This window comes from Vulpes vulpes, chromosome 12 (genome assembly GCF_048418805.1).
Source record: "Vulpes vulpes isolate BD-2025 chromosome 12, VulVul3, whole genome shotgun sequence".
NCBI lineage: Eukaryota > Metazoa > Chordata > Mammalia > Carnivora > Canidae > Vulpes > Vulpes vulpes.
Window position 1 is genome coordinate 87,545,056 of NC_132791.1, and position 14,420 is coordinate 87,559,475.

Below are 14,420 nucleotides of genomic sequence, written 5' to 3' on the forward strand. Positions count from 1 at the left end.
ACCAAGAACAAAGAGAACATGTGGGCATAAACCTTTTTTGTGGTTTCTGCCAGGAGAAATAGGTGAGGCAGGGTAAGCAGGTTTAGCAGGTAAGCAGGCTAGTGGGAATAATTTCAGTGGCCTCCAAGGCATAGGTGCTGTCCCCAGCTGTTCAGCACCCAACAGTCTTAGCCAGTTTGAGCTGCTATAGCAGAATACCATGGATGGGGTGGCTTGAACAACAAACATTTCTTCCTTACAGTTATGGAGGCTGGAAATCTGGGACCAAGGTGCCAGCATGGTTGGGTTCTGGCGAGAGCCTCTTCCAGTTACAGACTGCAACTTCTCATTGTGTCCTCATAGAGCAGAAAGAGAGCAAGCCAGCTTCTTCTAAGGGCACTAATCTCATTCACTAGGGCTCCACCCTCATGACCTCATTACTTCCCCGAAGTCCCTCCTAATACTACCGCATTGGGTTTGGAATTTCAGTGGGTTTTGTGAGGGCACAAACATCCAGTCTATTGTACTGACCATAGGATCCTGAGGGCAAGTGGAGAGTGGCCTACAGTGTGAGAGCCCCATAGAGGACATTGTTGGGGGTGTGGTCTCTGGGCTGGTTGGTTTGCACGTGAAGGTGTGCTTGCAGGTTGAGTTCTTTACTCTCTGCAGAAGCTGACTAGTCCTGGGAGGAGCAGTCCTTTGTGCCTAGTAAGGCCCCAAGATGTCAATAAAAATTATCAGAATAAAAAGACATGATTACTACACTCCTACACTTAACAGAATGCAGACTTAGAGGGCGGTACTTTTGTACGTTTGACACCATTTATGCACTCCTTTACGTACCACTCTCTTTTCCTTTCTCCATGTTTATCCCTTTACTGGCCACAAAATTAATTCTCTTTTGGAACATCTCTTTTCAGCCAACTCATGACCTTTACCTTTATGCCACCTCTTCTGTTGAGTGCCACACAATGAGATACGGGCCTGTCAGGAGTGCAGCACTCCTGCAGGCTCACTCCACCACGCCCGCCACATTGCCTCAGGTCAGGAGTTTTCATTTCATCGGGGCCATAACTTTACACTACACTCAGATTACCTCCCACTGTCACCAGGTCTTTCCACTGGTCAGAACAGGGGACAGTGTTAAAGTTTCTGTCTTCACAGGGAATGGAACGTGTGTGCAGGAAAGCCAGTCATAAAATTAACCATAATGCATACAACATGGTATCAAAATTCTTAAGCAACTGTTCATTCCATTAGGCAGAAAACACCCTTAGATCTTGAAAATGAAAGTCTACTGGAGCCTATGGATGCAGATTCACGCTTGATGTAAAAACACATCTGTCCTTAATACCTAAAGGCGTCAGAAAGATTTATCACCCATAGTTTACAGCACTTCCTGTGGGGTTTTTTTTGTTTTGTTTCTATCAAGGTAACTTTTATTCATTTCCTTTAGTTGTAAGGCCTCTTGCCCTTCTAAGGCTTCCTCTCCTGGACTCCACCAGAAGCTCTTTTTTGGACTAACTCTGTAAGATTCAATTCATAGGGCTATGCCAGTGTCCTCTAGCCAGAGGTTTTCTGTTCTCCTTTTCTAAATCGTAAGTCCTAACGCTCAAGCTTATGTCTAATACTTTTATCCCATTGTAGAAAGTTGAGTCACTGATTTCAGGTTTCAATCCCTTGTATTCACACCCCACGCAATTCGGGTTTTTTTCTCACTTTCTTCTTAGAGTAGATGCTTCTTGAACAGCTATCATTTCTGGGGCTTTGGTCGGAATCATCCAGGGCCCAGTTAAGAGCAGTTCTCTGCACAGAATGAGTATTCAGTAAATAGTAAACGACTCATGGTGACAAAGCAAATGAAGATGCACCCATGGTTGATAAAAACACAAACCTGTAGTCCTCTACTTTTTCTTGATATTGCAGCCCTAATTGAGGTTATTTTTTTCTTTCCAAAGTTATTTAGTTATTTTCCAGGAATCTTCCCTTAGGCAATATATTTCACAGCTTAGATATTTTCTTCAGATGTTGGAAGTTATTGGACATGTAAAAATATATATGACCCTGATCTGGTTAAACAGCCTATTATAATAAGAAGCCAATTACTCTACCCAATACCAACGCATATTAATTGTATTATGTGCAAATATTTAGGTATGGGTCCATGTACACATACATCCATTAAGTAGTAAAATACCTAAATTAAAAATGGCAAGCTGAAAAAAATTCGGAGTGCAAAGGTGTGATTGCTTTGGAATAGGCAATTTAGAGAAAGGATTTGGTCCTTAATTGGCCAAGTTAAACAAGGCACAATTACTACTAACTTGGTCCCCGAAGATTGGCTGTAATCGTGTCATGTTTAACTTGGCTGGTTAAATTGCAAATAGTGTTCTCCTTTTCTGATTTGGTTCATTTGGCTAATATAATGCCTTCCTATGACTGACTTTTTCTTTCCTGACTTAGCCCTTTTTGTGAATAGAAAATCCATGGATTAGGAAATACATGTACCTATTTTTTTTAACAGCAAAATGTATATGTGGTTGTTGTTTTTTAATGAGTTTCTGATGCAACTTTATAAGCACAGAGTTGCACAAACGTCAATGGCTCATCATAAAATTAGTAGATTTGTGTCAGCACTCTTTGTAAACCTGATACCTTAAAACGGTCTTGCCAATTTTTGTTTTGCCTTATGTTTCAGGTGAAGAAAAAGAATGTTCTTTTTCTACTAACTTTAACCTCTTCTGTTGCTGACAGATGAGTGGCTGAACTTACACATTCAATGTTCAATTAGCTAGCTCAAAGATCCCACACAGATCCACAAGGACACAGGGAAGGATGGTTAAATATTTATCTCAATTTCTATCTAAGTGCATCAGAATTCAGAGAAGGCCAATTTCTTTGTTCAGGATGGTCAGTCCCAATGCATAGCAGATGAGAAGGGCATCTGATTTCATATGTAGTACCATGGAATCTATCAACTTAAAACAACAGGGAATCCATTTCTCTCGTAGAGAAACATACATACCCATGTGTTTGCATGAAGCATTCATCTATTCAGAAACAATAAACATTTAAGGAGTGATTACAGAGTGCCAGGTTCTATATTAGGTGTCAGATACACAGAAATTAATAAGACACAATCTTTGCCTTTAAGAAGCCTATGGCATACACTATGATGTGTTTTTGGTTGGGTTATTTGTGAGTGCACAAATCAGAAGCAAAATGGCTTCACTCCAAATATTAGTTCTTTATTCCCCCCTCCTTTTTAAAATTCATAACATAGTCCCAATTTGTCTTTGGCATCTCTCTTTTGCCTATCACCACCCAGTTGTGTTTGGCCTCCCTTCTGAGTAACAGCTCCCCCCCATTTCAGTTTCCACTGCTTTCATGGTCTCTCCAACCTCAGAGTGAACTCTTAGGAAGGAGCTAATTAGTCTATCTTGTTATAGCAAATCACCTAATAAGAACTGTCTGTGTTATCTCTCCCATGGTTGTTTGCCTTGAGTCAGAGCCAGCAAAACCAAATGCGTAGATGAGAGATGATTTTCGGATACCTTCAAGGTGTGTTATTCACTTAAGAATAAGCTACAGACACCAAGTCATTTTTATCTGAATTTGCTGCTTGTATTCTAATACTTTCCACATTTTCTATTCCCCCAAGTCAGGACCTGCTTTCAGGCCAAAAGGGGTGTTGGGGAGGTGGCAGGGTAGGAAAAAAGATGCCCATAATATTCTACTCAGGTTTGCAGATTGAGGATAGAGATGGTCCAGGCTGTACATTTATTATCAGAAGTAATATCCTGAGTGGCTTTATCTGATGTGTTATTCTGAAGGGTCCAAGCTTGTGACCTAATATGATAAATTCTCTGCATCAACATATTTTTCCATTGTAAAGTTTTGACTTTCATTAATGCATAAACAATAAAATGAATCCGTACATAAAATGTCTGTTAGCCATGTTGATCATTAAACTCCCAAGCAAGTAAGCCAACAAATAAAAACCAGTCCCTACATAATGAATGGAGCATGTGGGCCAGAAGGCCCAAAGTTACAGAAGTGTCAGGAATATAGACTCAATACAGCAAAGAATAATTTGCAATTAAAATAGAATGTTTCCTTCTGGGATTCAGGAGAAGGCATCTATGGTATATGCTAATGTATATGACAGGAATACACAACACCAAAGGCATTTGCTGTTGTTATTTTAAAAAATAAAATCTTACCAGAAGCCCAATATGTAAGTAGGTAAAGAAAGACATAATCTTGTCAAAGTTGGAGAAGATACCCTGCCTCTCCCCCACACATCCACATATGGCCACATGAGCCATGTACACATTCATATGCAGACACTCATATGAGCTTGATTTGTCCTGTGACCCCCGAGGAAGACTCATGAAGCAGAGTCAGAAAATCTCTCCCTGTATCTCACCCTGATAGAGCCTGAAGCAATAATAGTTGGGCTTGGCTTGGTGCCTAAACTGTAAATTTGTAATTAGTTCCAGAAAAAAGTGATACTCAAATCAAGAATGAGCTCTAGAGAGAGAGAGAGAGGAATCTGATTTGGAATGTCTGCATGGGCTTATGAAATTATACGTGAAATACTGGGAATGTTGAATCCTGGGTTTTAGCTTTGGCTACTAACTAATCTGATTACCATGAACAAGTTCCTTAAGCTCTCTGTCCTTCAGTTTTCTAATATTTGTAATAAAGAATTGTAGTAAAAGATTTCTGTCTCTAGTCCGTTATGCCGATGCTGCGTGCTACCATATGTAGGAAAAGGCATTCCAAAGACAAATACTAGAATGCCTACAAATTCTTTCCCATGAACATTCAGTTTATTGAGCAATAAATAAAAAAAGAAAACAAGATCATTCTGCAAAATATAGCCTGACATTTTGAGTGACTATGACCCATCTTTCATCAAGCATTCCCTTCTCATGGTGGAACTAATTCTTGGATTTAGAAAAAACTCACAACATGATGCTTCAAGTTCATCAAATGTCTTAAACCACAATCCATGTGGACAAAGGATCCAGAATGAAACTAACCACAGCCTGATGCCACAAATTCTGGCCAATCACTGTAGGGACTGGACTTGATCCCATCCCTTTTATGGATTTTCAGGTGGGTCAACCATACAGCATGAGCTAAGGCATTTTTGGACAAGAGGAACATTCCATGCTATTGGAGTGGACCAAAGCCAAGTGGTGGCAATTTACAACTCCATGTATATGCACAAGCATTCATTACGTAATGATGTGAAACAACTCTGAACCACAGGACTCTTTTGAAAGGCCACAAAACATATTTGGTTGCCTTCTGCCCAAAGTTATTTTGTCCTTTTCTGTTAAAGCTTTTCACCTTCTCCTCCCTTCTTTGTTTGGCTGCTATTTTTTTTTAACTCAGGCCTTTATTTGCACCCTATAGAAACAAAAAGTTCAAGAATTATAATCTTGTCATTGTAGAAAATGTTGGCTAAAAATTCGGAATGTTGTGGTCAGCCTAATGAGACTGAAGTCATATAAAAGACACACAGTGAGCCATCACGTTGAAACCTGCTTCAAGATGATTCCAAATATGTTTGTATACAATTCAACTCATTCTAAACTAAATCATCCCTTTTAGAAAAGATCTTTTGAAACATCCTATAATGAACACTAAGATACTACAAGTATTTTTTAAAGATTTAATTTATTTGAGAGAGAGAGAGAGAGAGCAGGAGCGAGTGAGAGAGCATGAGCAGAGGGGAAAGGCAAAGGGAGAGGCAGAGGGAGAAGCGGACTCCCCACTGAGCAAGGAGCCCTAGTGGGGCTTGAGCCCAGGACCCCAGGATCATGATCTGAGCCTAAGGCAGACACTTAACAGACTGAGCCACCCAAATGCTCCAACTAATTTCTGAAATCATTTAAGAATCAACCCTCCTTAACAAGCTTGGCTAACTGAAATATTTGTATGTAAGATTACAAATATTTCACCTTGACATTGGTTTTTGTTGATTGTATAGGTTCAAGGGACTAATCCGGGCAATTTATATAATTTAAGATCATATACCCGAAGAAAGGTTTTCTTTCTTTAAAGCAATATTGAAAGCTATCGTTCATTTATTCAGCATTTATGTAGCAACTCTGTGCCAGGTCATTGTGCTGAGCACCAAGTAGACAGAGAAGAGTGAGCAATCACTCTTGTGAGTCTTCTTTGTATGGTTATTTTGGGAATTGGCAGCGTATTGTGGAGAAGGACAGATTTGAGAAGCTATATTTAGTCATGCCTTAGCCAAGTTGTGGTGTCTCTGCAATTTTACTTTATGGACTATTTTATCAGAAATTACCAGTACAGCAAAAATGGACCAAAAAATAAAATAAGTGGAGGAAATTGTCTAGATTTAATAAATCCCTATAACATTAGTTATTCTTACACTGCAAATTTTCTCCTAAACTTACATTTGTGACAAGGAAATGTTATCTAATAAAATAATCAAATTGAAGTAATGTGCCCTGTGAAACAGAAAGACATAATAGAAAAGGTAACAGCCCTTCCCTTTAGTTCTGGGTGTGTAGAATTATCCCTGACCCTCTGTGAGCCTGAGTTTTCTCCTCAGCAAAATTGATGAAAGACATTGCTGTTCAGCCTTGGGAATAAGTAACACTCACAATTATTGTCTTCTTCCAGAACACATTAAATTTGCGAGGGCAGAGACCATGCTTGTCCATCCCCACCATGTTATCCCAAGTTACAAAGCCAATGAGGCCCTGAGAAGTATTTGCTGAAAGATAGCGCACATTTCTTAAAGATTCTTGTGAAGGAGACATGAGAACATATTTAGCAAATTATTTGAACATTATGAAACATTCTTTTAAGCTAAAGAACTCACTTTGAGATTTTGCAGTTTTGGGCAAATGCTTGACCTCTCTCTGGGAATAACTAAGTTGCTTACCAGGAGTATTTCTGGGCCCAAGCTTTGAGAGCAAAATCTGATGTAGTAGCTAACTGCACCAGCAGTTTCCAGCTTTGCTCTGAGATGATCTCTCATTCCCCAGGCACTTAAAAACAAATTTTCAAAGGGAAACTTCATTCAAGTCTTTAAAAGCATCCTCTTCCATTGGCACCAAGATAAGATTTTACGATGTCCAATGGCTGAGGTGCATGCCCCAGGGGCATTGCCAAGCCTGGCTTTGAAACATACCATCTCTGTGTAATGGACGGCCAAATGGAAAACCACACAAACACAAATTAAGAAAACTTTGGACAACCTCCTGAGAACAGAGTCACAGTAAATCACGTAGCTTTAATCAGTAGCAAGTCCTGCCCAATTGCTCCTGAAGAAGGACCAAACTCTTTCCCAGCAAGCAAGTATGGCATTTCTTCACCCAAGTCCATTGCACTTTGTTTCCTCCACGTTGAGTGTCCATCAACATCCCTTCACCATCTGCCAGGAAGACTTCGTTAACCATTCACAGCTCTAACTGAACTCAGCATTTCAAGGAAAAACATTTTCCTGAAAGGTCCCTTGAAAACCACTTCTCTCACAAACTACTTGTGATGTGCCTGGCTCCCTGGTATGTCTTCTACTCCCAACCTGGATGGCGTGTCCTGTCTGTGAGCCTCACATCTCTGTTACAGGAGACCACGCTACCATTAGCCAGTAGGCTTTCACCTTAAGACTTAGCCAGTTCCCAGACACCACCATCTCTCTACCACCCTTGAGCTCCTGCCAATTCCATCCCAAGTCTAACTTTGTCCAGACAGTGACAGGTGGAGGGTCCTTCTGAGCTCTCATCTCTGAGTACCCAAGGGTTGGCTCCTGACACTTTTGCATCACTGCCCAAATTAAACCATGAATAACAGCAGCATGATGACCACACAGTCTGGCATCATGTCTGAAGTGTTTCCTTTATTTCCCTTCGGGGACATCAGTATATGTATTTCCTACCCTCAAAGAACACCCTATTGAAACCCTAAGGAGAGACAACTAATTGTGAAGGACATTTACCAGCAGCACGTAAGTTCCAAGGTTTTACGATGTGTCTGACAGAACCAGACACAGATATCTTGTACTGGGCGTTTATAATTTCCCAGAAAACCAGCACTGCCTTGCTCCCACTTGGAGCCCTGCTAAGTGTTCCTGACTGGCAATGGTACCCAGATGTCACACTTAACCAGTGATGATCATGTTTCCTTTTTTCTTTTTGAAGGTAAAGGATTTGCTGGGAGGGTCATGGTTCTCCAGGGGAGCAACAGAGAGGCCAAAGGTTCTGGGTGCTGGGTGAGTAATATGAGCCAGAGATGGAAGATGTCCTCAGACTCTCTTTGTGTGTGTGTGTGTGTGTGTGTGTGTGTGTGTGTGTGTGTGTGTAGGAGTCAAGTTATGTTCTGAATTCCAGTAGGGAAGGATTAATTTTTCTGAAGTGCTAGTGAACTCAGGAGAAGAAATATTCAATAGTAATGGTTAAGTTAATGATTAGTGATGATTAGTTAGGACCAGGTTAACAGTGATAGGATAGTAATGGTTAGAAGGTTGGTTTTTTTTTTTTTTAAACTTCAAAAAGCATTTCTCAGGGTTGACAAGTTGTTGCTGGAAAAAAGATCAAAGCTGAGATGTTCCCCCTTCCCTTCCAGCTCACCTCCTTCCATCAGCATCCTGTTCAGGAAGCAGAGTTTGCCTTGCCATCCACCAGCTCAGGGAAGCCCCTGGTCCCTGAGGTCCTGGGTAGAAGATGTGAGGAGCTTCCTGGCTTCTTGAGTCAGGACCGTGGATGCTTCCAGTCCTGACGAGCCACAGCTGCCCATGTAGACACCAAGGGAAGGCCTCCAGGTACACGCACTGCCTGGGCCAAGGCTGGTGCTGACAAATGGAAGAGTAACAGTGAAACTTAGGAAGTGAACTGCATAATCTTCATGATGAAATCGAAGCTGACACTTTGCAGTTTATCACTATTGGGAAAATGGAGCACTATTGCTTGGTCCTAGGGGATTTGTGCAGTATTTATTTTTGTTCTTAAATAATTCCAGACTGAGAGAAAAGTTGCAATAGAACAAAAAATTCCCATAATAGTTTCACTTGGATTCTCCAAATGGCACTGTTTTGTCTTTACCATGGTTGCTTTACCATTCCCTCTGGATGGATGGATGGATGGATGGATGGATAGAGATAGACACATATATGTCTGTGTGTGTGTGTGTGTGTGTGTCTGTATAAAACTTTAATAATATATCCAATAAGATACATAATTTTCTTTTCTGAACTAAGATTACATTGTAGGAATTGTGTCTTTTTACCCTGAAATCATTTAGATTATACCTCATTGCTAGACCCTATTCAAATCTCTAACTTCCCTAATAATGTTGTTTGTAGCAAAATACAATAATTATTTTTTTCTGGCTCAAGGATGAGTCAAGGACCATGTATTGCACTTACTTGTCCTGTTTCTTTATCCTCTATTAGACTGGAAGAGTTCTAGAGTCTTTCTTTGTCTTTCATGAACTTGATATTTTTGTAGATTGTCTCTCAGTTTAAGTTTGTATCATGTTTCCCCTTGATTAGATTCTGGTTATGTTACTTTGGTCAGGAATTTCCCAGAAGTGATGGATCTCCCTCACACATTGTATCAGGAGGCACATGGTATCAATTCGTCTGATTAACAATGAGGCTAATGTTGATCACTCGGTAAAAGTTCAGTCCGCTGGGTTTCTCCACTATAAAAGGTTGCTGTTATCCTCTTTGTCATTAATAATATTTTTGTGGGAAGATAGTTGAGAGTTAAATCAGCATCCCATTTATAATCAAGCTCATACCCAACAGTTTTAGCATCCATTGATGTTTCTTGCTTGTATCAATTGTATTTGTGATGTTTACCAAGTGATTATTTCATCATCTCATCGTTCTTTCCACATTTCTTAGTTGGCATTCTACTTTCCTTCTCTCCCATTTAAAAGAATTTATTTATGGGGTACCTGGGTGGCTCAGTCAGTAAAGCACCTGCCTTCAGCTCAGGTCATGGTCCCAAGGTCTTAAGACTGAACACCATGTTGGGCTTCCAACTGACTGGAGAGCCTATTTCTCCCTCTCCCTCTGCCACTCCCCCTGCTTATGTTATCTCTCTCTCAAATAAATAAAATATTTTTTAAAAAATTTTAAAGTGCCATATGGGTGGCCAGTGGTTGAGCATTTGCCTTTGGCTCAGGTCATGATCCCAGGGTCCTGGGATTGAGTCCTGCATCAGGCTCCCCACAAGGGGTCTGCTTCTCCCTCTGCCTATGTCTCTGCCTCTCTCTCTCTGTGTCACTCATAAATAAATAAATAAATAAATAAATAAATAAATAAATAAAATCTTTTAAAATAATTTTTAAATAAAAAAATTTATATCAGTATAGACTAGTGGATTCTCATTCAATAGGTCATAGTCTGTTAAAGTGAAATTAACTTTTAAACACTGACAGTAATACATTAGTATTGGAGAGGCCATACAGAAGTATCACTTGACTTCTTCAATGGAACCTGAGATACATTTTCTTAGAAAGTACTGAGAAATGGAATTTGTTGTCAGTGAGATGTCGTTTTGGACTATCATCACACACAACTCCCCAGTCTGTGGTTATCCATAGTAAGTGGTGTTAAGAAATAATGTCTCCTGCAGATATCCAAGATTTGGAATGACTAGTGAAGGAATTTAGACGCACTGGGTTAAATGATGTACTGGCTAAATTGATAGCCTCGAAGATCAAATATGTAAAAACTTGACTAATTTTGGAACTCATTTGACCTGCATAGAAGGCAATTAACTGTTCGTGGAACTGTGAATTTAAGATTACCAAATGTCAGGGATGAGGGGTCTTCTGAAATAACTTTTGTTGGCATTCTAGCTTCTGGAACTCTGTCCTCATATTGCTCTCCTTTCCCCACCTCCCCTGACTCTCTCTTTGATCTACCTCCTGCTCATCTTCCTTCCCATCACCTCTCGCTTTTATTATTTTTTCCTTATTCATTGGCTTATGCCTCAGGCACCCAAGGGCAAAGTCTTATATAGGGGGTTGGGTCTCAGATCTGAAGAATTCTTCTTAGAAATTAAACCAAGCTCACTTGTGATTTATGATTTGGAAGAACTATGAAAGACATTATTGCTCAGAACTCTTAGTTGGCAAGCAACAGAAATCAACTCAAGCTCGTTTAAACACAAGAAGATATTTGTGATAACTAAAAAGCATCAGAACAAACTCAAGAACAGAAATGTCAACAGGTTTTGGAGAGGGTTTAAATCACACTGAAGGACTGTGCAGATCTGTGTTTGTCATCTTTGTCCTCGTTTTGACATCAGCTTCATTATTTATTCTCTTCTCTGCAGACTGACCTTCTCCACCTCCATGGCCCATGTGGAAGGATATGTTTTATATGTATGCCCCTTGGGATTCAGGCTACAGGTGATAGTCACAGGGAAAGTCCACAAAAAGAGGAAACTTTATGTATTAGGCAAATACCCAATCCATGTCCCCTAGACTTATTATCTCAAATTTTCTCTCAGTGATGTCTCAAATTCCACTAGTAAGAAGTCATTACTTGGTATTATAATCCTTCTGTGAGCATAATTTTAAAAATGCTAAGCAATTTAAAAGTAAATCCTGGGGAAAAAAACCATATAAAATTCATGTATAACCTATCATCCAGTGATAGTGCTATAAATATCATGGTGTATATTCTTCTATCCTTAACTCTATGTGTATGTGTGTATGCGTGTGTTGATTAATAATAATCAGGTACAGTATGAGGGTACAGTATTATATGTGTGTTACTTCATCACTTGCTTTCCCACTTTGTATGTTGCCTCGCCATTAGTGTTTGTTCCAAACCACAATAGTTTAATAGTTGTATGGTCTTCCTTCCTATGGCCAGAGCATAATTTAACCACTTATCCGTGTATTAGATACTGTTTGGGATGTCCCTTCCTTCCACAAGCCAACCCAGAGAAATAATTGCCTTTGCTCCATGGCTATGATCCAGGTTTGACTTTATCCATCTGGCCAAAATTTATCAGACTAGGGTAGACATGTGATCTAAATTCAGCCTAGAAGACTCTCTCCCAGGAATGTGGAATTGGGGCCTATGGATTCTCAGTTTTATGTGCGGTTGTGCACAATTACTAGTAGCTGCAGGGAAACTATAATTCCCCGTGGGTAGGAGAAACAGAAACAAACAGTTGACTAAGACACAGATTAATAGAGCAGATTTTCAGAGTGAAGCAAAGACAGATATGGAAAAAAAAGTAACTTCTTGGATTCTCTGTGATTTTTAGTTTCCATTTTTAATGCTATAGTGGGTTGAATAGTGTCCCTCCCCCCAAATTCATGTCCACTCAGAATCTTGGTCTTTGAAGATGTACTTAATTAAAAATCTCAAAATTAAATCACTCTGGATTTAATGTGGGCACTAAACCCAGTGATTTACATTTTTATCACAAGAGAGACGCAGAGACAGAAAGAAAAAAAAAAACATATGAAGCCAGAGGCAAAGTTTAGAGTTATGCTGCCACAGCCAAAGGGACACCTTGAGGCCACCAGGAGCTGGAAGGGCAAGCAAGGATTCTCCTTAAGAGCCTCCAAAAGGAGTATGGCCGACCCTGCTGATACATCGATTGCAAACTTCTGGCTTCCAGAACTGTAAAAGAATAAATCTCTTGCGTTAGGCTGTTGAGTTTGTGGTACTTTGTTATGGCAACCACAGGAAACTAACATAAGTCCTCTCTGGAGGTCCTCAAGAGGGAACCCCACTTTGAGCCTCTTGCATGGAGTCCCCTGCCTTGGGATTTCTGTTACATTTCTCTTCCAGCCAAGCCCACCCCCTGGAGGCTAAAGATGTACCCATCTGAAACCCATACTCTCCTCTGGACCACATTTGGGGTAATCAGGATCCCTGAATTCCCAGCACAAATGGCCCAGCCCACTCAAGGGCCTGTGTCGACCCCTTCCCTGGGTCTGTCCTCTCACACATATGTTAACTTTGCTGGTATATGCATGCCTATATCCAAGAGCGGGCAAGAGTGATTATTTGCAGGGGAAAAAGATGTGTAAGCAAGGCCCCTCGAGATGCAGGGCAGACCACAAAACTGAGAAATCTGGCACTCCAGGTTATTTTGGGGGCATGTTTGTCAAAGTAAGATGTCAAAACATTATGTTTGCTTGGGGTATAACTCTTACATAATCAGACATCTGGAATGTGGACCTTCATTTGTCCCCTTGTCCCAGGCCACAGATATAAAAGGCAGGGGCTCCCCTGCTGTGTTCCTAACCTCAGTCTCTCACAAGGCATGTTTATATCACCAACCTCCATTCCTTTGCTTAGTCTGGCTTGTCTTGGCTTCTGTTTTCTTTTCTTTTCTTTTTCTTTTTTTTTTTTTTTTTGACACTATAGAATCTTAGTGCACTCTTTTTTCATTTTCTTTTTAAAATTTAGGTTATGTTCAGTTTGTGACCATTATAAATTACACTATAGTGAATCCAAGTGCACACAATTTTGTACATATCTCCAATTATTTCATTAAGATAAGTCCTAGAAAGGGAATTAGTGAGTCAACGGGTGTACAGATTAAGAGTTCAATACACCAAATTCTCCCCCACAGGCAGTGAAAAAGAGAGTGCTTCTTCTTCCTGTCCCTGCCAACGATTAAACCTATCTTTCAAGGTTTTTTTCTTTTAACTTCAAATGCTTTAAATTCTTAGTGTGAATGAGTTAATCCAATCACTCTTTTGTTCAATGGAATGTTCTAGAAAATACTAGGCTCTCAGTTTGGGGCTATGCAAGACTTGGCTACAGCATCGTAAAGTTGTGGACAGGGGAGGCCTGTAAGACATCTCTTATTTCTCTGCTTTGCTCAGAGCCCGCAGTGCCCAGTGCCTTTCAATCTTGAGGATGTTGGAAGTATTTATATGTAGCCAAAGCCGTCTTTCAAGCAATACTTTGGAGGAAGAACCCCAGGGTCCTCTCTGTGTGACCTGGTACATCTTATTTTTGTTTCCTAGAGAGCTGAATGGGATATTGGTGGTAAAGTGATGGAAAGGCACCATACCTTTCTGCTTCTGGGTGTCAGGAGTTGCTTGTCTTGTCACCCATTGCAAGGAAAAGAAGTTAGTGTGGGGAGGAAGAGCTTCAGAAGTGTCACTAGCATGAGGAAGGGGGACCTTTCTGAAAGGAATTGACAGAGTTATAAAAGCCTGCACAGTAGAAGGGCGAGAAGTCCTTATTTCAAAACAAAGAAGAGTTGAAAAACCAAAGGTATGAATCCTTAAGTCCTTTCTGGGCAATCAGGTTAAATTAAAACTCACCCTTCTATTCTCCCCAAATTGTCTGACACACGCACTCACATGCACAAATGGGCTGCGCTCCTTCTTCAATGTCTGCCTGTGGAAACAAAATCAATATTGTGTTGTCCATAAAGCACCTATTTAATTTAAAA